Source organism: Triticum urartu, chromosome 1A, assembly GCF_056163025.1.
Source record: "Triticum urartu cultivar PI428250 chromosome 1A, HENAU_Tu73, whole genome shotgun sequence".
Taxonomy (NCBI): Eukaryota; Viridiplantae; Streptophyta; class Magnoliopsida; order Poales; family Poaceae; genus Triticum; species Triticum urartu.
Genome location: NC_141873.1, coordinates 259981889 through 259990297, shown reverse-complemented (window position 1 = coordinate 259990297; position 8409 = coordinate 259981889). Strand labels below are relative to the sequence as shown.

At 46.2% G+C, this 8409-nt stretch overlaps 1 long non-coding RNA gene across 2 annotated transcripts; it reads left to right on the top strand.

The window, feature by feature from the left end:
• The first annotated feature begins 4753 nt into the window (after positions 1 to 4753).
• Positions 4754 to 7234, top strand: LOC147990771 (uncharacterized). Of its 2 annotated transcripts, XR_015609668.1 has the most exons (4): positions 4754 to 5228; positions 5308 to 5480; positions 6461 to 6631; positions 6895 to 7234. It is a non-coding gene; the product is annotated as an uncharacterized LOC147990771 (long non-coding RNA). The 2 variants fall into 2 exon arrangements; XR_015609667.1 differs by having other exon boundaries at positions 6461 to 7234.
• Positions 7235 to 8409: the final 1175 nt, after the last annotated feature.

Below are 8409 nucleotides of genomic sequence, written 5' to 3'. Positions count from 1 at the left end.
TATGTGCCTCAGGTTAAAACGTGCGTTGCACGTGCACGCTTACTAGTAACCAGAAATGACACGCATTTTTATGTGTGTTCAAGAAAGAAAGAAAGAAAGAAAGGAGTTTGAATCCAGGATCATAGAAAAGGACTGATTTCAAACTATATTTTACAAATAGCTTGGTGCGCCTGCACTATGCTATCCGTCCACATGCAACACCAATTACAGACTGGCTGCCTATTCTGCGCCAAAGCTTTGTGCTAAAGTGGCGAATAGGCATCCTAGTTCGTTTGCTACCCTCTTGTACGTATATTCATTTGCAGCCGATCATACCAGTTCAAGGAACCTGGAATATTGAACTGCTACTGCCGCTGTCCCATACGACACAACAGCAGATCGCTTAATTGCTCAACTCCCTACACCACACCGTACTCGATGACAGTGATCCAGACGAACGAAGTATGATATGTGGTAACCAAGGACCGAACACATCCTTCTATGCCTTATTCGCTGATCATGGCAAAATGATGGCAAACCACAGCCTGGACTTAGCTGCAACCAATACCGCATCATCACAGGATCTTCCTTTCGCTTGCCTATCGAGGAAGACTCAACACAAAAGCCAATATGAGAGCAAAATCCTGAACAAATGACAGCTGGCTGTGACAAGTGCCCGGCGCTAGAATCGATACATCACATTGCTCTTCATTTGCAAGAATTATTATCTACTTGGTTGAACAGGTGAAGGAAATAAAACTCTTCCAAAGCCTCGCCAGTATGTTTTGCTGCATGCGCCCCTGGCAAGCTCACAACAACAGGGTCTTCAACGACAGAGCAACTCTGCACCGCAACCTGCTACATACGATTGCACTTGTCATGGTGGTAGAAGACAACGACCGCAGAAGGAGACGCTGGACGCGGCGTGCCGGGAGGTGAGGCGATGGAGCAGCCCTAGCTCTGCCGCACGCCGAATCGGAGTATTCAGGACATCGATGACAAGTGCGAAGAGCATCAGCAATAGGAGGTCACCCTGGCGGAGTCCACAAGCATGCGAGACAGGGTAGCCTGGGACGCCATTGACGAGCACATGGGTGGAGGCCACAGCAAATAGAATAGTGATCCACTCGCGCCGGCTTGGCCCAAAATCCAGGTGATGAAGTGTCTCAAGAAGGAACGGCTAAGAGACCGAGTCGAAGGCCCTGGCAATGGCAAGCTTGACCATACAAGGGACCTTGAGGTTGCGAAGTAGCCCCGCAGTTTGCTGCACCAACAAGTTGTCATGAATGCTGAGGATAAAAGCACCTTGGTTTACCGAAACAATGAGACCAAGGTGCGGGGCAAGCCGGAGGAAGAGGGCTTTGAAAAAAAGCTTCGCGAGCAAGTGGATGAGGCTAATGGGCCAGAAGTCGAAGAGGGACTCGGCATCGGCACGCTTGGGGAGGAGGGTGATGTACGCCTCGTTGAGGCTTCCTTTGGTTCATTGGGTAGGAAAATCGTAGGAATAGGAAAGTCATAGGAAATGAGATGACATGTATCTCAAATCCTATGAGTAGGAATAGGAAAGAAGATGCCCTTTGATTCACATCATAGGATTTTTTTCATTGAGTCTAGGCTAATATTTATTTTCCTATGAAATGTGGAGGATAGGAAGAATTCCTCCATAGGAATAGGATTCCATTCCTACAAACCAAAGGGCTCTAAAGAAATTTTTCCTATAGAAATCCTATCCTATGAAATTCCTACAAGATTCCTCTAAACCAAAGGAGGCCTCTGAGTTTTTGCAAGCCTCGCAAATTGAGGGAGTAGAATTTGCCAAACATGTCACAAATGTCGTCCTTGACAATGTCCCAGTAGCTCCGGAGGAACTTGGAGGTGAAGCCATCAGGCCTCGGCGCCTTGCCGGTAGGAGCTTCTCCATGTCTTCGATATCATCCCTGGGATGCGCACTAACATCGCCAAGTGCTCGGCTATCTCGACCCGCTGATAGAGGAGCACGTCGACGTCATCCGCAACGACCTCGCCTGCCCCATCTCAGCCTTCCCAGTGCAATACCTCGGCCTCCCCCTCACAGTCTGCAAGCTCCCTTCCTCTCGGCGCTGCTCCCCCTAGTGGTGAAGCTGGAGAATAAGCTTTCCACGTGGCGTGCCTTGATGCTCTACCTTGAAGACCAGCTTTCTCTCATCCGCCATGTGCTCTGCGCCATGCCCACTCACTTTCTCATCGCCATTGACTTCAATAAGTCGATTTTGGCGCGAGTTAATCGGGTGATCCGAGGCTTCCTTTGGGCTGGGCGTATGGATGCTCGTGGAGGACAATGTAAGGTGAGCAAACCGCGCGGTTGCCGCCCTCTCCTGCTTGGTGTGCTCGGTGTCTGGGACCTCCACCGCTCCGGCCTTGCCCTACACGCCAGATGGATCTGGCTGCAGCGCACCGACAGCTCTCGCCCCTCGAGCCATCTTCCCCTGCCGCATGATCCCAAGATGCTAGCGGTTGTGCGCACTTCTACTTGGAAGCTTGGCAATGGCATGTCCTGCCGATTCTGGACCGACCATTGGATGGATGGTCGCTGCATCGCTGAGATTGCGCCGCTCGTCTACGCATTGGCGACGCCGCAAGTAGCGGACTGTTTGCGAGGGGCTGCACCTGCACACCTGGGTCTGCGACATTCAGGGCGCTCTCGGCCCTGGGGCCTTGGTACAGTATGTTAACCTCTCGCGTCTTCTAGGGCAGACACCCCTCTCCCTAACTCCGGACCGGCTGGTTTGGCGCTGGACGGACTCCGGCAACTCCTCGGCTGCCTCCTGCTACCCTGCCTTGTTCCAAGGCTCCATTGAAGATCCCAATTGGCGCCTCACCTAGAAGACCTAGGCCCACATCCGCATTAATGTCTTCATGTGGCTCGCCCTGCAGGCGATCCTGCTGAACTACCGGCCGTATCGCCAGACGTGGCCTTCCTCACGCGTCCCTCTTTCTCCTCAGCGACCAGGAGCCTGGGAGCATGCAGCACCTCCTCGCTGGCTGCTCCTTCTCCCATCAGATGTGGCACAAGGTGCTCTCCAAGTGCCGGTCCACCTCCGTGTCGCCACTCCCAGATACCCGGTTCCAGACATGGTGGCTCAGCACCTGTTCTGCCGCGTCCCCAGCCTCTTGTAAAGGGCTCTCGTCGCTGCTACTTCTGGCCGCTTGGCTTCTCTGGAAACAACGCAACAACTGCGTCTTTGGTGGCATAGTGCCATCCATGCATCGACTGCTCAACCTCATCCGGTAAGAGGCTCACCTATGGTCTGGGGCTGGCGCTACTGGCTTGGCCAACATCATTCCTGAGTAGTACACGTGGTAGTCTCCCTTTTTTGTTGCAACCCCCTGTTTCTCCATTCCCTTCCCCGCGCATGATTCCTTCTTGGATCCTCGCTTGGGCACCCTGTAATTCTCTACCTTCTATATCAATGAAAGATATGCACTTTTCGTATTTGTGAAGAAAAAGATTTGATTGCAGAAGAGCTCCACACCTGGGCGCCACGTACCCATCAGGATGATGCAGCTATTTTTGAATTGGGAATCAAAGTTCACGTAGCTCTAGTACTAGTTTCTTTCACAAGCCTTGAGCCTGTTTGTATTAACAATGTAAAAACAGCTGCCCTCGTGCAACAATTGAAGAACAAATGACTGAAGCAGACAAGTAAGCAAAAACATGGGTTTAATTTGAATTTTTATGGGCATCTTCAACACTAAAAAGCAGACAAGTAAGCAACAATTGAAGAATAAATGATGGGCCTCTTAAGGCCTCCTTTGGTTTGGAGGAATTTCATAGGAATTCTAGAGGATAGGATTCTTATAGAATTTTTTTCTTTAGAGCCCTTTGGTTCATAGGAATGGATTCCTATTCCTATATAGGATTGGTTCCTATCCTCCACATTTCATAGGAAAATAAAAATGAGCCTAGACTCAATGGAAAAATTCCTTTGGTGTTAACCAAATGACATCTTGTTTCCTATTCCTACTCATAGAATTTGAGATACATGTCATCTCATTTCCTACAAGATTCCTATTCCTACGATAATCCTATCCTATGAACCAAAAGAGGCCTAACCCTCTTTGATTCACAGGATTTCAAAAACATAGGAATAGGCAAACACAGGAATCTACAGAATTGGATGTTTGATTCACAGGAATTGGAAAAACACAGGAATCCTGAAATACATGGTCAAATTAAGGTTAAGCCATATGCAAAAATAAAATGGAGTTGATATTATGCTACTTATGGCTTTTTGTCTCGTTCTTTGTGCACAGGAATGTAAAAAAGAGGTTGGAGCGGATTGTAAAATTTCTTCGTTTTTCCTTATGAAACTCAATCCAAAGGAAAAATACCTCCATTTTTCCTATGGTCAATTCTTTTGAATCAAACGGATGAATATTGCCACCATAGGAAAATTTCCTATTCCTATGATTTTCCTCTCCTTTTCCTATGAATCAAAGAGTCCCTGAAGCAGACAAGTAGGCAACAACATGGATTTAATTTGAATTTTTATGGCCATCTTCAACACTAATTTAAATTGTCGCCAACTTCAGCAGGATTTAACTTGGTGCACTGACTTAAAAATATGAGCTCTTTTAGGGTGGTTGGCGAGTTACGCCTCGTAATTTCACGTAACTCCACCTCAAGATTTTTCTGTCCGTTAGATCTGAAAAACTCACTTAAAAGTATTATTTTTTATAATAAGGGTATAATAGTCCTATCTGTCCCGCGTTGAAGCATCAAGCGTGCCCACGCCAAGCAAGGCCCAAGACAGTCCATCCCTCATTCCGAATCCTCTCACCCTCCTTGCGGGCGATGCTAACCCTAGAGCCGCCGGCGGCCGCCGCCACTTCGCCTGCCAGTGGCTCCGACCATGACTTCCAGCTTCTCCCGCCATCAGCGCCCCTTCCCCAGAAGGTCTCCTCCTTGGCCCTCGGATTAATCTCCCGCTCCCACTCCCGCCGGGTCCCTCATGAATCGTGAAACGGCGTGAGCGGGTCCGCGGTGAAGGCACCGAGGCTGCATCCACTGCCGTGCATGCCGCCCGGTGCAGGATCCTCGGGGACGTGGAGGAGCATGGTGGAGTACAACGGCAAGGCTGGGGTGGAAGGAGACGCCCTGGGCATTTTTTTGGACGCCGTGAGCATGGAATGACCTTACTACTCCATCTCCAACATAACTCCAGCTGCTATTGCCAGTTTGGTCTTCTCTTCTACATTGATCCGTTTAGGTATTACGCTTCTATTTGTAGTAAAGAAATTATATTGTTTGCATCTGCTGTCTCTATATCATATCAGTACTATCTGCAGATCCCAACTAATCAAGAGATATGAGGACAGGGAGGATGAAGGAGCCGCAGTTGTAAGTGCTACGGCGGGCGAGCAGGGATGCAACTGGAGATTGGTCAGAGACTGCAACATATTGTTAGCTTCATGAGGTTGGGAGCAACTGGATCTAGACCTCCCCGCAACTGACTAGAAAAGTATGCACAATTTATCTTTATCTGCCTAGTTAATCCTTTAGTTTCTTCCCCTTCATCTAGCTCCTTAGTACTAACTTTCCAAAGCTTCCACTCTAACATAAGGAATTTTCAAGAATATTTAACTACTATATTTGATCTAGCAACTATTAATACCATAAAACTAGAAAAGGATCTCATTGTTTCTGGATAGGGCTATTGCACAAATAAGAACATTGTTAGACAAAAAAGACAAGTGCACTAAATTGTTTCCCTCATAGTCCTAACCACCTTTTTTACCATACAGGCATTGCCTAATTTAGCAAGTATATTCTGCAAGATATGTCCGGTCATCCAAATTTCCTGACATATTAATTAACCATTGACTTTTGTATGTTTAATCGAGCGGTCTCTAATGCTTTTTGTTGCTGCTGAAATTCCTTATTTTGCTATTTATCTGTTAGAGCATGCAAGAGTTGGCTTCTAAGCATAGATTCTGTAAGATTCGCCACTGTTATTAATAACTAGTTGTTTTTCTCTTTATGCTCGCTGCAACTAGAATAAATTGGTTACTACCTAACTTACTATAGCTGTGTGGATCACCCAGAGTTCATGCCAATTATAGTTTATTACGATATTAAATATCATGTTGTGACAAACTTACCTGCAGCTGCATCTCATTGACCATTATTTCCGGTCTGTAGGATGAGTGAAAAGCAAGAAGTGTACTGTATTTCCGACATGTAGCACCTCATTGATCATTATTTCCGACCTGTAGGATGAGTGATCATTATTTTCGACCTGTCAGGATCATTACTTCCAGTCAGCATAAGAATGTGACCTGTTTCGATGAAAACTTCAATGGTTGATTGCATGCTACATAGCAGGACACTGCAATAGCTAGATTGTTATTGATTTTCTTAGTGACATAATTTTCCTTGTTAGAACAAAAATGGGTAGTGGGTTGAACAAAAATGTGATTCGTTGTCCTCTGTCCTTTGCAGGTGTTGACGATGTTCTCTGAACTCTGATCTCTCTCCCGTGTTTTCAGACAACAATGATCAGTAGTCCTTGGCACAATTTTACTTCTCTGTTTGCAGTCTAAAAGCTTGGGAAAAAAATGGGGGCCATGAATACCCGCATTGCTCTCATATCATGTCCATGAATGAAAAAGGGTACATAGTGCCATCATTGTTCATCCTCTCCCTTTGTTGCGAGCGTTGTCTGAATCAACTTAAACTTAGCTGACAAAAAGGCTTCATGTCTAGTTTTTCACCAGCCTTCACCTCTGTGCAGTTTTCTTGGCATGGGATCTGGAGGTCTAGAATAGGATGCTTATATATATTACCAACTTTTGTTTATGTTTTTGTGAGCCATGAGTGGACGTAGGCGATGGGTGGTCTAGCACGGAACTGATTTGCTACTTCATGATGAGCAGGAAATGATTTGCTGCTTCGTGATGAGAAGATTGAGTGGACAGATGATCCGCAGGATGTTCAAGGTTCAGGTTACTGTGGTTTGTGATTCGGTCATGTCCCGAGACTGAGAACGGCTAGCTGCACAAAGGAATCAGGTGTGGAGTTAATGGGTGACGATCATCAGTAGAAGTTTTACTAAAATATTGTCACACTTACAACCTATAGTTTACTAAAGCTAACACTGTCATATCAGAAGAAAAAAATACAGTTTAATGTAAAAGCACTGTTGGAGACACGCATGTTCCAGTTTAGTGTAAATGATATGTTTGTGCAGGCAACACTCTTTTAAGTGGAAATTTGAAGGGAAAACCAGTATTCACAAAGTGGTTCAGTTCGAGAGAAGGTTGGAACTCGAGATATATTGGAAATTATAATATGACGATTTGAAACATAGATAAAAAAGATTCTCACATCATTTCATCCTTTGGAGAACAAAACTTGAAGTGAATGTCACTAAGGATACCTTTCATCCTGACCCGTGCGAATATGGAAGACAAAAATTCAAAGCCTACTAACAAAAACTTAAAGCCTACTAATGAACCATTCAACATCATCCTCGTTCTTAAGTTCTCTCTGCGTGCAGAATGATCATACTCGTTTGGGCTCACTAGTACCAAACTTAGAAGGACCCATAAGTATCGCTCTTAGTGGTTCAGGCCCACAAGTATTGATCTTATTAGTCCGAGCCTACAAGCACTGATCTTACTCGTTCAGGGTCACTAGTATCGATCTTTCTCGTTCGGGCTCACTAATATCGATCTTACTCACCAGGGTCCACAAGTACCGATCTTAGTCGTCTGGATCCACAAGAACAGATCTTAGTCCTTCGGATCCAAAGTATCTCTCTTAATGGTTCGGGCCCACAAGTATCCATCTTAGCAGTCCGAGCCTACAAGTACCGATGTTACTTGTTCGGGCTCACTAGTAACGATCTTACTCGTTCGGGCTCATTAGTATCGATCATCTTCACCAAGGTCCACAAGTACCGATTTTAGTGGTTCGGGCCCACAAGTATTGCTCTTAGTCGTTTGGACCCATAAGCATCGATCTTAATCGTCCGGGCCTACAACTACCGATCTTAGTCGTTTGGACCCACAAGTACCCGTCTTAGTTGTTCAGGTGCACAAGCATCACTCTTACTCTTTCAAGTCCACAAGTACTGGTCTTACGCATACATGCCCAAAAATACCGCTCTTAGTCGTTTGGGCCCACAAGTACCACTCTCAGTCATTCAGGGCCACAAGCACCGAACTTACTCGTTCAAGCTCACAAGTATCGATCTTAGTTGTTCGGGCCCACAAGTACTGATCTTACTTGTTCGGTCTCACAAGTAACGATCTTACTTGTCTGGGCCCACAAGTACAGTTGTGCTAGTGTGTTGAGACTACCTGTTAAGGTAGTTGTGGTTCCGGATGACTAAGAGCGATACTTGTGGGATCCAGAGTCCTAGTAGATCGAACGACCCATAGTGCTAG